This window comes from Nipponia nippon, unplaced genomic scaffold (assembly GCF_047370975.1).
Source record: "Nipponia nippon isolate SJK-2023a ecotype South Korea unplaced genomic scaffold, ASM4737097v1 scaffold_3, whole genome shotgun sequence".
Classification (NCBI taxonomy): domain Eukaryota; kingdom Metazoa; phylum Chordata; class Aves; order Pelecaniformes; family Threskiornithidae; genus Nipponia; species Nipponia nippon.
Genome location: NW_028262347.1, coordinates 114989667 through 115006418, shown reverse-complemented (window position 1 = coordinate 115006418; position 16752 = coordinate 114989667). Strand labels below are relative to the sequence as shown.

Below are 16752 nucleotides of genomic sequence, written 5' to 3'. Positions count from 1 at the left end.
GTCTTGCCAAGACCTAGTAATTCCCTCGCAGCCAATGCAACATTCCTCAGAGGCCATAAGGCAAGACTGGAAAAGGGGATCATGTGGCTCGGTCCAAGTTGAATTAGTTACTCCAGAGAAACACCCCGAGCATATGACTTCTCTGCAGACTCAGATCTAAGGTAACAAACCCCACCAGATTTTGGTGAATCCATTCAAGACATCTATTGTCAAGACGTCTCATGTAAGAAAGAGAGGAATAGATTTTCAAAAAAGAAATTAAAAACTGCCCATACAATGCAATATTCTTAGGAAAACAAGTAGCCTTGATGATTGGGGTTAAAAAAAGGTATTGGGGAAGAGGACATTGCACAGCTATGACTAGATTTTGTTTGCCTGCTCTCCTGTGAGAAAGCGTCAGGAGAAGAAAAACAGAAAAATGCTCAACATATTCCCTGTAATGTAAGTGGTTATGCAAAATACTGTCCTTCTGGGAGCTGCCTACAGTAGGTTAAACCTGGCTTTCAGAAGATGAACAGCGGGTTTTCAATTACGGCATTTGAGACCTCCAGAGTGGGGATTATGAGAAGATAGTATAAATCGGATGGCCCTTTTAAGACATGCTTTTTATTCAGCAACAGGACGAGCCCTCCGACTGGTATTCTTGCAAGCACTCAAGGTATGTACCGTAAAGGGCAGTACAAAGATCCCTCGAACAGGCTCCAGGAGCAGTGGTCCATGGTTTGAGCGGGGGGGAGCAGTGCCTTGGATCCCAGGGTGTTACCATCACTGTGCCCCTGCTAAAATGCCGTGCGGCTAATTAGTTGTGGGAGTAGCCTTGGTGCCTGCTAGTTGGGTTACCTCTGTGCCACACACTATTGCTGGGCTATTTCTCCAGCCTGAAGGGCAATGGGAATTTTACCAGCAGCTTCAGCGAAAACAGGCCAGCAGGCAGTGCTTTGCATCTCCTACGCTAAGGATCTTTACTTGGTTCACCACTCATTGTTCTGACAGTTGCCTCATTTATTCACTTTTTACGTCAAAATCCGTTCCTCTAAAGCTTATGTTCAGCCTTAAGCTTCAGCATGTGCTAATAGTATTAATCATTCTGGAAATAGCTCTGTCTACTCTGCTACCAGTCGCTATCTTGACGACACGCTGTCCTGGCTCCATGTTGCCTCCCTGCTCTCTGGGGGTGGCTCTCGAGCAACTAAATAGGTGCAGGGCAGGGGAGAGGGGTAGGAGGCAGAAGAAAGCAGATGGGGATGCCCTTGGGTTGTGCCTCCATGTTTTGGAGCATGTGCCAAGGTGCACTTAGCTGCAGTGCGATTCAGCGGTGGTTTCCTCTGAAGAGGTCTGAGCTTCCCCTACGCACCCCATCTGTCCTGGAGGAGACATCACACAACATGCTCGGGGTGGTAAAGACGGTCTAGAAACCTTCCAAGAAGGGTCCTACTGTCACAGGCGTCAAGGGCAGATGGGACCTGCAGATAGGAGAGCCAGGTCTTGGAAATGCTCTGGGATCCTGCAGATCAAGTAAGTGTTAATGCTGCTCCGTGACCTGCCCATATGGTTTTGCCTTGTTACTAGCCAGACTTCTGTGTATGCATCTCTTCAGAAAAAAGAAGGATATTCTGGAGGGCTTTGAAACCTTCTCCTGGATATATTAAGAAGTAACACCATGTGTGGAATCACCAGCAGAGAAATTCAACTAAGACTAAAAACAGAGTTTCCTTTTACTTTCTTATTCAAAAAAATGCTAATGCCCAGTTCTAGGATTCTCACGTTTCTTTATCTAATAGACAGTCCCCAAATAAAAGCATCCTCTGGGGCAATGTCATGTTCCCTTCACAATTGCCTGAACCAGCTTTTCTCTTCTTTCCAATCATATAATATCTCACAGCTAGCTATGGTGACTGTGGAAAACTGCCAGTAACAGTAGTAAGGTTGCAAGTAACACATTGTTAGCTGCTTTGAATATAATTTAACTGCTGGAAAACAAATGCTGGTTACAAGCATATGACCAGTCACCTGCCTGCTTCCTGGCTCATGGCTTAAGAACTTCAAATTAATACAAAAGTATTTCACAGTTAATTAAAAGCCTTACTTTTATGAAGGTCAATAGAGATGGCTCTGCTCATGATTGCACACAAAAAATTTCCAGTACAATTGGCAAATCCATTCCTATGTCTCAGTTTCCCATTTTTAAATAGCACAAAGCCCTTGCAGACCTGGCTTTTCCACAATCCACAGCAGGTGCCAGGAGAACAAACTCCCCCATGGGGCATTTGGTGGTCTCAGGTAGAGACCTGCTGCTGTACCGCAAGATGCACATGATGAAATAGTCCTTGAATAGGAAAACCTGAGGTCATTTTTAGCTATCGATAGTCCATGAAAATGTAAAATGCATGGGGCATAAGTAGGAGTGGATCAGAATACTGCTATGGTAATTGTTTAAGAAATATTATGCTTTTACTCACAAATCAATAGGGAAGTCAACAAGTTCATTTGAGATTGTTGTGTATCTATTTGAGGCACTTCAGTAGTACTTGCATTTTAGTACCCTAGTATCCCATAGCACATGTCAAAATATTGTATTGGTAGTTGAAATTAACTTAATTACCTGACTTCTTTGGCATTGATCATCCATTTTGACTCTGTGGTCCTTGGGGTAGTACTCTTCCTTCAACTCAGAGCGTACTGTCAATATTAAGTGAATCATAGTCAGGAGAGAATAAGCAACTTGAAGCCTCACCTCTTTTCCAGCTAACATTTTGCCATGAAGCATGTTTAAAAAGGCTGGAAATGAACAAAACTGAAAGTTAACTGAGCTACTTCATGGCTTTTACTACAGCAGCAACAATACCCATGTCACTGAACAAATGTAATGAGAAAATTATTTTTGCTGTCAACAGCATTGGGAAAAAGCCAAAGTTCCCATTCAAGTTTCAGCAGTACTGCCCAAGTTAAACAAATGTAAAAAATGAGAATTTTGTGATTTTTTTTTTACTCCCTCCAAAAATGTGGCGCATTTCTTGCATTACAGGCTAAGACATCCTATTCAGCCACATTGCTTTTTAATCAAACACTTTCTTTTACCTGTTGCTTGACATTAACGCACTGCTCCTCCTCTGGATCCTCTCCTCCATCTCCCTGCTCCCTTTTCCCTTCTGCTGCTGCTGTGCTGTTTAAGTTAATGTTACTTTCAAAAGTTCCCTTTTCATCAGACCAAGCCTGCTGGCACGAGCTGTCAGCAGTATTCATTTCTCTAGGCTCTTGCCTTATGTTGCATTGCCTTGGCAACAAGATTTAGCAGCAAGGCAACAGCCTTGAACTTGTCAGAGTCTGTTGCAACGCGCCGAGCATGTATTACTCTCTGGCACCTCGGGTTGCTATAACAACTACTAACAATAAAACTCATCTCCCGGCTTTAAATACAGGAACTTTTACAGTCTGTTTCCTGGCAGGGCTGCAGCAATATTATGTGAATCCTGGCTGTGCTTGTTTTGCCGCCTTCTTCCTTTTTGCACATGATAACAGCCTCAGGAGCGAGGTGCCGAGGCACGGGAAGGAGCTCGGCCACGGGCAGCGCACCCCGTGGCAGCAAGAGTGGGTGCTGCCGGCGCCGAGAGCGGGGCTGGGTGAACAAAAGGCCGAGTGACCGGAGGGACAATGCCCCAGTAGCAAACCCCAAACACTCCAGACCACAGACTGTGCCCGGTGATGCTCAGTGCCTGCCCGCACCAGGCCTTTGGCTGCAGCATTTTGATTTTTCCCCTGCTCCAGCAAAATACACCCTGCATGGCTGGTAACGGCATCCTGCGGAGGAGACTGCAGCCATCAGAGAGGCACTTTTGATCTCTCTTAGCACAAGTGTTTTCTCCCACTCTTGCAAATACTCAGCTGGCGTTACTGATGAGAATAAAGGAGCAATGTTAGTGTGGAGGGACGTGCAAGGGACTGATGATTGTCCTTGTGTCACCCAGCCCTGCTCAGCACAGGTTGTCACAATACAAATGTCACAAATGAGGTCTGAATCACTGGTGTTAGGTAATTAAAAAAAAAAACCTCTTAGCAGAGACAAGGCTTTCAATGCCAGAGAAGCCCTTTATGAAGAACATTTTCAGTCAATGGAAAGGCAGGGCGAGGATGTAAATTGAGCCAGTAATCACGAACCGTGGAAACTTCCCAGCAGCTCACCCGCTGCCCTGTCACACCTCCTTCCTGGGGCTTCATTCATGAGGACAGCGCAAAGCACTCATCCTTTTCCTGTATGTCACAGTCACGAGTATCTCGTGCAGACTTAACATCATTCTCACTTTTCCATAGCATGGGTCATATTTCTTCAAAGGGACAGAATTCATAACCCACGACTGGAACAATGGGAAGGCTTGTTTAAGAATAACTCAGGATACAGCACATTTCAAGCGCGGTGAGGGATGCAAACAGGAACAGGAAAGAAGCAGCAGATCTTTCCTCCTTCACGAGCGAAGCTCAGCTCCCGCAGCCAGGAAGCACTGGCAGTGATACAGCGCTTGGCGAGATGCGGGAGGAGGCAGAGCTCTGTCTGAGTGAAGGTCTGTTTGTTCAGACAGATTTTAAAATGTAAAAATGGTGCTTTTCATTTTCCACAATTGCTGCCAGCTGAAGGACAGTGGTTGCAGGTGGCAGGAGCAGCTGGAGGTCTGGCCTCATGCTGCTTTCCAGTGACTGCCACCCTGCGGGGCCAGAGCCTGCGATCCCTCAGGGACTCCAGGCACAGAGCACCACCTGGACCCACAAGTCTTTTAGAAATGACCCCAAGCAGGACCCACGTGGGCAATGATTTCCTGCTGACGATAACAGAATTAGTGCATGGCAGAAAAGTTGCAGGCAAGGAGCATCCCTGGATATGCACCGTCTTTCTACAGGGACTCTTTTCATTGCTTCATTTGCTTTTTCAGGCTCATGCTTTCTCCTGCACAGAGTTTTGAGTAAACATTCCCCATACGGAGCTGCTAAGACGAAGCAGCTGACCTGACAGGGACGCCCCAGCCCCCAAATTTCTCTGGAGCTCCTCACATTTCATATTTCTTTCGGGAAAAAAAATCAGCCCAGTTTTTCTGACTCCTAATCTAGACTTTTGGTTTCACAGATAAAAACAACTAATCAAACATAACGAGCCTTTGTGTTAAGGAAAACAGCTCATTTGAAAAGCCCGGGTCTCAGTTCTGCAGTTAGATCTCAGGACAGCAGTGTCCAAAGACCTGAAGTATCATAGATGGGGTCCCAGAACCTCTCAACCTCTCTCCCAAACCTCTCAGAGATATGGGCTACGTATCACCATCCCTTGGGCATGAGAGTTAAAAATTGCGGCCAGGCACCAAACTACAGCACCCAAACAGCCTCGGACTTCTGTCTAACGTGCAGGGCATATGCCAGTGCCCAGGTTTGTGCCTGAGTGCTGATCGCAGTCTGGGACTGCTGCAAGGTAACTGCAGGGTTTGCTCCCACAAGGCCGGTTACAGGACCTGGGCTACATTCTTAAGGTTTACAGTTTCTACGTGGAACACATGTAGAATGTTTAATCCCAACTCTTCCGCTTTGTCCCATTATCTGAGACAGACAGTAACCCAATACTTTGTGTCTGGACTCCTGCACCCACTGGAATAAACATCTGTTTCTTGTACTGTGATTCATTTAATATATTGCACAGCATGGGACACCAAATTATTTCAACACCTTCAGGCCTAAGGGATTTTTCAGCAGGTGAGCGAGCCTCGCTCACAAAGGCGGTGACTTCGGAGTTGGGGCTTGTAAAATGTGGCCTTATATATATATTTAAAAATAAATTTCTACTATACTGCAAATGTTAATTGGAAACAAAATCCATGTCTGGTCCCTCACTGGCAATCCCAGATGCCAGGGACTCGGGTTAGCGCTGCCCGGAGGAGCTGTGCCACTAACCCAAGCCCTGGCAGGAGCTTGCAGGAGGGCTCCCGCTTGCCCCCGAGCAGATGGGGAGAGGAGCAGGACCTAGCAGTGTTACAGAAGGCAAAGACACCTGCCTCCATTAGTTTCATTGCTGGAGCAGATAAGGAAACCTTGTGTAATAAAAATGCTTGCCAGGTGTCAGGCCAAAACACAGGCAGGTCACTGCACCCTGTTAACATTTGTGCTAGTAAAGACTTTGAGGAAGAATGGCATCATATGAACTGAATAAAAGTCTCTGTTGTACAATAAGCATGATTTTCTATTTAAACATAGAATATATCCATAAATATATTCAATTCATCAGGATATACTTCCTTAGCAGCATGGAGTTTTATGCGAGCTGAACAAATGATCTCCTAAAGCACTTAACAAGGCACCAGTGACCACCATGGTCTCTTTTGCATGCATTAGATCTAGCTTTTCCCATCTTTTTTCCTGCTAGAACAGACAAGGGAAAACTAAGAAGTCCTGGAAATGGCCACGAGGCTCACATTTCACTTGCAAACAGGCGAGTGCAGGTGAGCAGGGATGTGTGTGCACTGTTTGGTGTTGAAACAGAGCCAGGCAGAGAACTCAGCAAACGTTTCATTTTCATCCTTGTCGTTAAAGGTTTACAAGAGAAGTCCTAACATCTGGTATTTAACTGAAAAGAGCAGACGTGGAAGTATTCGGATATCTACCTGGCCTGCTGCTGCCTCCCTTTCCTTTCCAAATGCAGCTGCTGGGAACCACCCAACCATGATCAACTTCCAGTGCTGGCTGGAAAAATTGTCTTCCCAAGAAAAACTAAGATAAGATCTCTAGATAGGCTTGTTTCTTCTCTCCCTGCTATCTTTTCCCCCAAACACACCATTTGTTGTTGCAGTTTCTAGTTTCACTGTTTCCAAACATACATACAAAATTTATTTTAAACGTGATCCAAAAGGACTCGTGCCACATGTTTGAAACCTCCATTTAACTCAGAGCTGAGAGCTTAAAATACAAGTAATTTTCTGCTGAACCGTTCTCAGGCCCTTCCTTGCCTTCACACATTACAGTGCTGTTGTTATATACCACCAAAACACTGGCATTAATTGTTGTTAGGCAATTTTCTAGGGTGGAAGTAGGAAGAAAACTGGACTTAAAGTACTTGCTCTCTCCTGAGTGGACACAGGCGTGCCTCCCGGCTGGAAGGATGTGACCTTGCCGAGCCAGCGCAGAGGCATGAAGGCGACCAAACTCACTGCGGGGCTTTTGTGAGTAAAACAACTTGCATGTGACGGTTTACAGGACAGCCCCTGCGAAACACAAATACAAGCGGTTGGTTATTGTCCAGGCAATCCCAGCGCTGTCACGTGGACGGGAGGGGCTCTTTGGCCATGTGCGCAACCTCGTAAGAGCACGTTTTGGCCCTGTGTTGGCGGGGGGGGAAGCGATCCCCTCCCCACTTCCAACCCCCTCCGGGTCTCCTAAGATGTTTCCTGCCTTGGAAGTGGTGCCGAGGCTACAGCACTGTGGGACCATGGCAATGGGAGAGCCCAATGGTGATGGTGGCCCCGGCCGCCCCTGTGGGGAAGCAGGGCTGAGAGCATCATTTCGCCTGTCTGGTGTCCAGGAGATGTCCCAAGCCGCTGGCAGGACGCCGCGGTCCAAAAGCCAGGCTCAGCATGGGCTGAGCTGTAGCATCCCCTGTCCTCAGTGAAAGCTGTGCAAATGCCCAGCCCCCTGCTACAAATCCCCATTTCCTATTGCTGTCTCCCACAGCATCTTGCACCGCGACTGGTGGTTTGGAGGCAAAAGAGGTGTGTCCCAGTTGCAAACTGGTCACTGGGTCGGCCCCTGACACCACAGTCTCACCAAGGTACCAAACAGCTCCCACTATGAAAAGGCTGGGGGCTTGCTTGAGGTGGGCAGGGGTCATCTCGGGAGATTAGATTGCAAAACAGGAGTCTGAATTTCACAGGTGCGCAACAGGAGAAGGTCATGAAATGAAAGTTACAACCCCAATAAAGGTATCCTGGGTATAGAAGGGTTGATAAGATAAAAGGAGTGTTTTTATGGCTCATTTCCTGGCCTTGATCACTTGATACAGATCAAGATTACAATGGAGTTAATGGCTCTGTCACTTGGTGAGGTTGGTCTCAGGCAATTTTGATTGCTACTCGTCAGGTCTTTCTCCCTCACCCCTCTCTTTTGTAATCTGATGCAAATACAGCATTATAAGAACATAAAAGATACCCCAATTAGGACAATTTAATTAAAAGCAAGGCAGATTGAACTGCTTTCATAAAACACCTTTGCAACAGAACTTGCACCATTTTAGTCGAGATCAAACAGCCGCTTAGAAAGGACAGTTCCATCTCTTTAAACATTTCAGATTATATATCATAGACAGCACTGCATGATAAATTAATTATTAAAGTATTTTACATTATCTATATTGGCAAGTTCATTAGGGCCACTTCAAAGCTTCCCAGAGACCCAAAATGGCCAGGAATCGAGCATCAAACATTTTGGCCTAACCGGAAAGCTCATTCCACTTTCTCTTATTTAACTTATTAGTCATGTATTATTCAAACGAAATAAATAGTGCTGTCTCCTGTGCTCATCCAGGCAAAGCCCTTAGCAGCAATCCACTAGCTTCCTCAGCCTGGGCATCCACCAGCTTCCACGTGGGCCATGTCTCAGCACCAGTCCCCCATGCACCCCAGCCCCCCCCAGGGCTCATCCATGGGTGTAACACTGGTCCTGCTGGGTCAGGCCACTGGTGGTACTGGGATGCTTGCGGTGTTTAGACCTAGGTCTCCGTAGACAGGCAGGACACCAGCGCTTGTGGCACAGTCACGCCTCCCCCTGTAAAATGGCTGTTTATTGCAGAGGACTTGTCATGAGCGTGATCAGGAGATGTCTGCGAAATATTTTCTGGCCTGAATACATCTTTTCTTACAAGCCCATTCCTCTTCCGGAATAAGGTTCCTATGTGGAATACCCATCAGTTTGTCATTATTAATTCTACCAGGAAGGGAAGGAAATTAGTCTAAATTTTAGTGCTCAATGAGTCAGAACCAGTTAGAAGTCACCTCTGGGTATAGAAGCCTTCACAACATGGCTCTGCAATACCAGGCACTCAATAGCAACTAAGAAGCTCTTGCAGACATCAATATTTTCCCTTCTATTTTCTGCTTCCTTTAGCACATTTTTAGGAGATGGGAATGCAGACTTCTTTTTTTTTTACCTTTATTAAATCAAGATCTTGATCAGGAAGACAGAATGGGGACACATTTTGGTCACCAAACAATGCAGTAAGGTGTTTTCAGTGGTGGCTTAATTTATTTCTTTTTAAATTAGAGAGAAACATCAATATCACATTGATAGTCTGTCTGCAGTGGCGCTTGTTATTTCTGCCCTGAGCCGGGACCAAAGTAGAGAAAGTTAATCAAGTTCAATCCTCCTGGTTTGCTCCCCTCTCGCTCTGGGGCTGTAGTGTAGCTAGAGGAGGCAGGACAGATCTGCTCTCACACTGTAGCTGCTCTCCTCGGACTGGCTGTGGACAGGCAGGATGGCATCTCCAGACCTGGGGGAATTAATGAGGCATGATGGAGATGCTGAGCTTTCCCCTGCCCTGTCCTTCCCCTGGTATGCTGGGCTCTGTGAGCAGCCTGGTTATTTCATGCTGTGGACACTCCCCAAGTCACACTCCCACATAGGAGATGTATTTTCTTTCCTCCCTGTATTTGATTGCCGCTGCTCCCACGGTCTGTTAGCTAACCCAAACTGATTTAATAATGATTCACTGGCAAAAAATAATCAAATAAACAATTTCACTGGCACAGGCATTCAGATTACCTTGTGTTTAGCCACTGTCCTAAATTCAGCCAAACTGAAAGCTCTGCAGAGCAGGAAGGGAAGAGGCCAGACACCCTCAGCTCTGCCCCTGGGAAGTGAGCGTGGAACATGTGGACCATGCCAAGGGGGGATTGGAGTCTCCTGTTCCCTTGGGTACAACGTGCACAAGCCGGGGAGCACAGGGGAGGAAAAGGCATCCCCGTGGTGCAGCACTACTTGGTGAGCTGGAAAGGCACGTGATGAACATTTGACATGTTTCAGACTGATCCATCCCCCTTCCCTGGGCTGGCGCAGAGCTCCGGCAGGTGCAGCTCTCCACAACCCTCTATTAAGAGCCGCAGCCAAATGCAAAATCTAACTCCAAATTATTGTTATGAGTCAGAGGAGGCTGAAAGGACCATTTCACAACCCTGATTGGATTCAGCTGCAGAGCTTGCCATCGGCAAACGATCTCTGTGATCGTCGTGCCAATCTTGCAGTGCTTTTAAAATGTCCTGACATGTGCTTTAGTATGAGCATCGCTGGATTCTGGCAGGTTTCCAAGAAATGAATCTTCTCAGCAAATATTCTGCAGGGTGAGCATAATGTGGTCTGTAACACAAATGCAAAACATGGCTGTAGTTTACCCTGAGGGGGACACTGATGTGATGATCTAAATGGGCCTTTCCGGCCCAGACTGCCAGGACTGTATAAGTCCCTTGTGGGCAAGGCTGGAGGGTGGGGTGAGAGTAATCGGGAAACAGCAATTAGCTTCACCCAAGCAGATGAACGAGGAAAGAAAACTCGTCCTACTATAATAGTCATGGTCACCAGCCTCCCTCTCCCCTCTCAGCGACAGCTTGCAGCCCCAGTCCCATCCAACAACCCTTCCCAATGCTGGGATGCTGGCTGCAGGACAGACCTTTTATTCTCTTCTGTTGGATTACAAGTTTTGCTGTGCTGTGTTATGCCCTAGATTTTACTCCAGAGATGTATAAGACAGAGCTCTGCGATGTGGAGAGCTGCAGAGGGCGGCAGTTGCTGGCCGGGGCTGGCTACAGGATTTGGGGCTGCAGGGGAGCTGGAATTGCTCAGCCTGGAGAACAGTCAGAGAGAAGAGGGAGCCAGACCCTTTCCAGATGTGCACAGCGAAAGGGCAAGGGCAATGAGGAAATTCTGCTTGGTTATCAGGAATAAACCTTTTTGCTCCAGGGTTGTCAGCACTAGCACGGCCTGCCCAGGGTGGCTGTGCTTCTCCTTTCTTGGAGATACTCAAAACCCAGCAGGACACTCCCTAAGCAACGTGCTCTAGCTTTGAAGGTGGTCTTGCTTTTAGCATGGGGTTGGACTAGAGACCTCCAAAAGCCTCTTCCCCCCTGAATTACTCTACATTTCTCTCATCCTGTTTTTGCTTCATGCTTCCCCTGGAAATACATGAATAGGTGGGGGGACCCAGGTGGTTTAGTAAAAGCCTGGCTCGTGTTGGCTCACTTGATGCAGCAGCAAATGTTTGGCAGTTTGTAGGTAAAGGTCTGTGGGCTACAGCATTGGTATGGACTGAGGGAGAGGAAGGAGGAAGGGCAGAGCAGCGTCTGGCTGCGCTTTTTCTCCTCTGGAAAAATGCATGCAGACTGAGGCCCAGGGACTGATTTCATGAGCTGGCCATGCACCCACACTGTTTTCCCCTCCCAGTGGGATGCCAGGTAGAGCACCCAGTTTGTGCATCTTTAAGGGCCTGGTCCTGAGCACCACGCATCCAGCTCAGCATCTCCTCTCCTAACAAGTCCCCAGGATGCACGGGAGGCCCTGAACTAAGATGGGTCCCAGTGAACGCCACATTTTCCTCCTCTCTTCATCCTCTGCGGAGTCACGGTTACATTGGGTGCAGTGATGAACCCCATGGAAGAGGGGTGGCTGCAGCACTGTCACAGCGTGCGGGCAAGCAAACCCCTCCAGCCTGGACGCAGCTACAAAGCAGTTTTTTTGCTTTTGTTGTAGCCTTTCTTGGGGGTGATCTTCTCGCTTCTGCATTTCTGTAACAGCCTCCTGTTTTTGTCAATAGGGTTGACTTATAGCCCACCTGTAAAAAACTGCCAGGGGCAGAGGAGAGTGGTGGAAGCTATTTTCATTAGGGAGCACGCATGGCAAATGGCCAGATTTTACAACAGTTGCACTCACTGTTGTTATAAATACCACCCTCCTTCCTTCCAAGCAGAAAACTGACGGTGATTTATCTTGAGCAGTAGATGGTACCTTTCCTGCTGAGGCTTTAAGCAAAGTAACGGGGAGCGACATTTTCCCGGAGCTGTGCTCAGCACCAAGCAGGCTGGGGGCACCCAAAGCCCGTCGGCTCCGTGCTGGGGGAGCAGTGAGCCCCCGGCCCTGCCCCGGCCCCCTCTCCCCGGGCCTGGGGCAGCTCTGAAACACCCCCGGCTGACGGGGGGAGGAGGGAGAGGAGCCGGGCCTCGCCGGGCGGCCCCAAATCCCCCCTCCAGACAGCATATTCGGAGGGTTAAGAGCGAAGCGGATCACAGAGGCAGCGCAGACCGAGGCCAGGCGATTCGCTCCGCTTTTTCCCCCGGGGGAGGCACCGGCAGCCGCCAAACGCCGACGCTTCCCGTCGCTTGCAGCACCCCCGGCCCGCCCTGGGCTCCCCAGCGGCTCGCTGGCCCGCCCCTCCCGGAGGACGGAGCGGCCCCCAGCGGGGACCGCGCCGGGCTGGGGGCCGCCGGGGCGGGGTGCCGGGGCGCGGTGCCCGGTGCCGGCCCGGAGGCGGTCCCGCTCCCGGTTCTCATCCCGCTCCGCACCTCCCCCGCCTCGCGCCGCCGGCTCCCCCGTGACGTCCGGCGCGACGTCAGCGGCGGGTGGCCGCGGCGGCCCACGTGGGCGCTGACGTCGCGGCGGCGGCGGACGGCGGGCGGGACGGCGGCAGGTGAGGAGCGGCGGGGCGGGGGCAGGCCCGGGTGGGTGCTGCAGGGTTCATGGCGGAGAGCGTTACATGGACGTGGGGGCACGGCCTGGGCCCGGCCTCCCCCGCCGGCCCTGTCAGCCGGGCCCCGTCCGGGTGCCCAGGCCGGGTGTCCAGGCCCTGTCAGGGTGTCCAGGCCCTGTCAGCCTGGCCCAGTCGGGGTGCCCAGGCCGGGTGTCCAGGCCCTGTCAGGGTGTCCAGGCCCTGTCAGCCAGGCCCGCTCCGGGTGCCCAGGCCGGGTGTCCAGGCCCTGTCAGCCGGGCCCGGTCGGAGTGCCCAGGCCCAAGTGTCCCTGTCAGCCCTGTGGGGCCGGGGGAGGCTTTTGGCTCAGGGAGCAGGCCCGGCTGGGTGTTTGGTGAGTTTTGGGGTGCAGCGGTGGGGTTTGTGGTGCCTCAGTGCACGGCTGCGAGTGTTTGGGCTGCCCTGCATGCAGCCAGGCCAGGCCAGGGAGGCCTGGTTTTGAGGTGGTGTCGCTGGTTCCTGAAAATACAAGCTTACATGCTTATTTTGAACAAGTTTATTCATAAAAGAGAAAACAAATTACCAGAAGGATAAGCGTATCTGAAGCAACTGGACATAAATCTTCAGGGTGGTCTAACACAGCAGCCACGGGCAGACCCAGACGTAGCCGGACCTCCTGGCCTCGCCTCCCTTCCCCGCCGTGGCCCTGACGCATGCCCTGACACGGTGGGCCTGGTGTCCCCCACCCTCGCCATTGCTGGCGCCTGGGATTGCAGCAGCCCATCACTCTGTGTGCGTGTGGGAGACATGAGGAGGTGTCTGGTTCCTCTGGCAGCATTTTCGTTGCTCTTTGCCTCGTGTGTCTGATGGAGATGCTGTCCAGGCAGGATCTGCCTGGGCTCTTGGAGAACTGACTCCTGTGGTCTGAGTGAGGTATAGATAATCTATGTCTGGACAGTGACAGATTTTGGAATCCAACTCTGACTGCCATCAAACTGCAGTGATACTTTGCATGTTGCTTCTGCTGCGCCTTGCTTTCCCTATCTGTAAAGCGAGGAGTGGCCTCTGACAGAATGATTGTGAAAACAAATTGGTATAAAAGAGCACACGCTTGCAAGATTTAATCGTAAGTCTTGAGAAGTAAATGCCTAGCCCATGATGCTCCCTGCTCCCCCATGGTTCACCCTCAGTCCATCTCTAATCTTGCCAGTGGAACGTAGTGTTAATGCATTTTAAGCTCTTTGCTGGGGGATGACAATGTTTTATGGGGGGCAAAGTTTGTTAGTCGTTTCAGTTTTGCCCTTTGCTCTCTCAGGCACAGTGGAGCTTATGAAGGCCAAGCAAAGAGCTGAGTGGTATTTCATGTGAGCAGAGGCAAGAAGCGTCCAGACGTGGGGAACTACAGAGGCAGGTAACACAGCAGTCTGATACCTTTGAAAAAGTTAGGGCAGGGAATGGGACTGTTTCTTACACTGCTAAATCCACTACCTTCATTTCAGCTGTGTTTGGTTTTAATCACTGGAGTGATTAAATAATGGTAGAGAAGCTATTTTAACTTTGTAGAGGCTTATAATTATGGCCAAGAAAGGAAAGGTCACCTGTTAAAGATTATAGGGGGACCAGAATAAATGACTACCAAAGATGTGGGAGAAACTAGCTTCCCTTTCTCTGGAAGTTGAAGGCAATTTTATTGGAAAGTTTGTGGAGGATTTTTTTAAAATGATTTCTTATACTGTAGAGGTTACCTGAAATAGATGTCCTCCTTAACAGGAGTTTTGGAGTTAAGCTAGAGCTTAGTTGTGTTTTTAATATTGCAAGCAAATCTTTCAACAGTAGAGAGTACTTTTCAAATGATTTTTTTTTGTCCTTGAGAGAATCTCTTGCTTGCTAAGAAAACTGTGGCTTGTCAGCAAGGAGCTTTATTAAAAGGCAAAGCCTTGTCATTCCTTGCGTATTTAAATGAGACTTTCGGGCTCCTGGAGACAAAGCATAGGTCAAGAAAGGAAGCTGTGTCCTTATGAGTTTGTAGAAAGAGATTCTTTTCTGCTGGCTAGTTGCTATGTCGTTGCTCTCTCTCCTTTGTGTTTTTCCTCTGTCTGAACATAAATCAGCAGCAATATTATAGAATGTTACAGCAGCTTGTTACAGAGGACAGAGAGAAACAATCACAGTATAATAAAGTTCAGTGTAGCTTGCAAACACTGTATAAAATGATGAAATTTGTCCTGGAAATAAATATGAGGCGTACTCTAATCCCAGCGAAGGCACTGGAATCAAGATACCAATTCGAGGATTTAGTGTATGGTGCCTTTTGAGCTTAATTTGCTTCTTCTGGTCTGGGTTTTAAAACACAGTGTACCCATGGGCAGACAGTTAGTCACACAGAAGTCTGGTGTGCTGCAAACTTCCTGTGATGAGATGTGTGAATGGTGGTCTTGGGTTGAGATTTTTACACCTGAGTGCTTCAGATCTTGGTCATGGTGCTGCTGTGTGACCTTGGTCAAATCATGTCTTCCTATGGCTTGTGAAATGGAGGTAGGTTTTCTGCCTTCCCATTTAAATGGCAGACATCACAGGGCAGGGACCGTGCTTTATTGTGTTCTGGCATAAGGCTGTAATGTCGCTTGGAGCACCTTGTAGTTACTGATGTGTAAACAGGATAAGTGCCTGGATAAGCAAAAAATGTTTGAGACTTGCATGCTATTTTCTTCTCCCATCTATGGTCTGTTTGTGGACATGGCTGTGAAATGAGCTGTGAAATGAACGGGTCAGAATAAAATACTGCATAGCATGGCATTCAAGCAGCACGGAGCCTACCCACCTTGCCCTGGAAAGTGACAGCGTTAAAGTTGTAAGATCGCAGCATGTTCTTAAAAATGTGAAAGGAACGGGTAGAGAACTGGGAAGGGGATTATCCCACTTTGGGCACCCTTTGGAGATGTGAGTGAAGAAAAGATGGAGAGAACCTCTGAAAGAGGTTCAGGTTACTTGATTTTCATAGGCTTTCAGGCCAGGCCTTCCCCACAGCTTGAACATCCTCTGCAGTCAGCTGGTGCCTTCCACTGCAGCCTTCGCTCCTGCCAGCACAGCAGCATGGCCTGATGCGTCACTGTGCGTGGTGCTCACAGCAGGCCCCTGCTATTGACGGTTTCTGGGTAGCAAATTGAGAGGCTGGTTTTCACTGCAATGCCAAAGATACATCCATTGCAGAACCACAGCAAGGGAGGGTGATTAGCCCGTGCCCTTGTTTTCCCATCTGATCTGCTGTCTTCCATCCAGCCTGTTCCCCACCCCTGCCTGCCTGACACCAGCTGAGATCTGCAGAGCATTTGCCAAAGGTCTTTAGAGAAGGTTCATTTAAACCTCCCTAGTTGTCCCCTGGCAGTCACTTGTGCAAGCTCAACGGGCGGTTCCTCCTGTTATAGCTGTGTTCTTGTTAGGTGAACTAACATCAAGCCCAGAGGTGAATATGGCCAGTGAACGCATCCCTGTGTATGTCCTTGGGAGTAGATTTCTTTTGTCTGAATTAAGCTGGTCACCAAGCCACTATGCAACCCTGGGCTATAGTGAAACTTCTAAAAATTGCATTCTTAACTTGTCCATTTCTGAGTTCCTGACGTGCATGGCTTGTTCTCCCAGCAGCCTGTGGTCCTGTGGCATATAAGCCACAGTATCTCTGCCCCAAGAGTGAAAAGACTGAAAGTTTCTCTCTGTACATGTGACTGGTGGGGCTTCTTCTGATCTGTGGGTGCTTGGGACCATCAACATCACATGCCAAGACCTTTCCTGGCTGTCACAGGGCATGTCTGAGGTGCTATGGTTCCTGGTGCTGTCCACATGCAAAAGGGGTTGGCAAGTGTGTTAAGCTGGTGTGTATCACCACTGGGTGTGCCAGTCTTTCACCAGGTGGGAAAGGTCCTTTACAGGATAGACCAGCTTTGACTCTCTGGCCTCAACCTGATCCCTCATTCTCAAGGAACATGAGTGAAGTGACAAGACAGGAGAAATTCTGGGCTGAGAGGGGTGACATTGGCACAGTTGTCCTCAAGGGGAGTTTCCAGTGGTGA

General features: G+C 49.0%; 2 protein-coding genes across 2 annotated transcripts in view; one reads left to right on the top strand and one right to left on the bottom strand.

Moving 5' to 3' along the window:
- ADD3 (adducin 3) overlaps window positions 1-3144 on the bottom strand; it is a 112791-nt gene extending 109647 nt beyond the window's left edge. The window contains exons 1-2 of the mRNA XM_087765135.1: window positions 3079-3144; window positions 2603-2679 (exon numbers count right to left, since the gene is read on the bottom strand). The gene's annotated coding sequence lies outside the window, so the exon portion shown is untranslated. The remainder of the gene's footprint in view (window positions 1-2602; window positions 2680-3078) is intronic.
- Window positions 3145-12538: 9394 nt separating this feature from the next.
- Window positions 12539-16752, top strand: part of XPNPEP1 (X-prolyl aminopeptidase 1) — a 32567-nt gene continuing 28353 nt past the window's right edge. The window contains exons 1-2 of the mRNA XM_087765230.1: window positions 12539-12688; window positions 14001-14096. The gene's annotated coding sequence lies outside the window, so the exon portion shown is untranslated. The remainder of the gene's footprint in view (window positions 12689-14000; window positions 14097-16752) is intronic.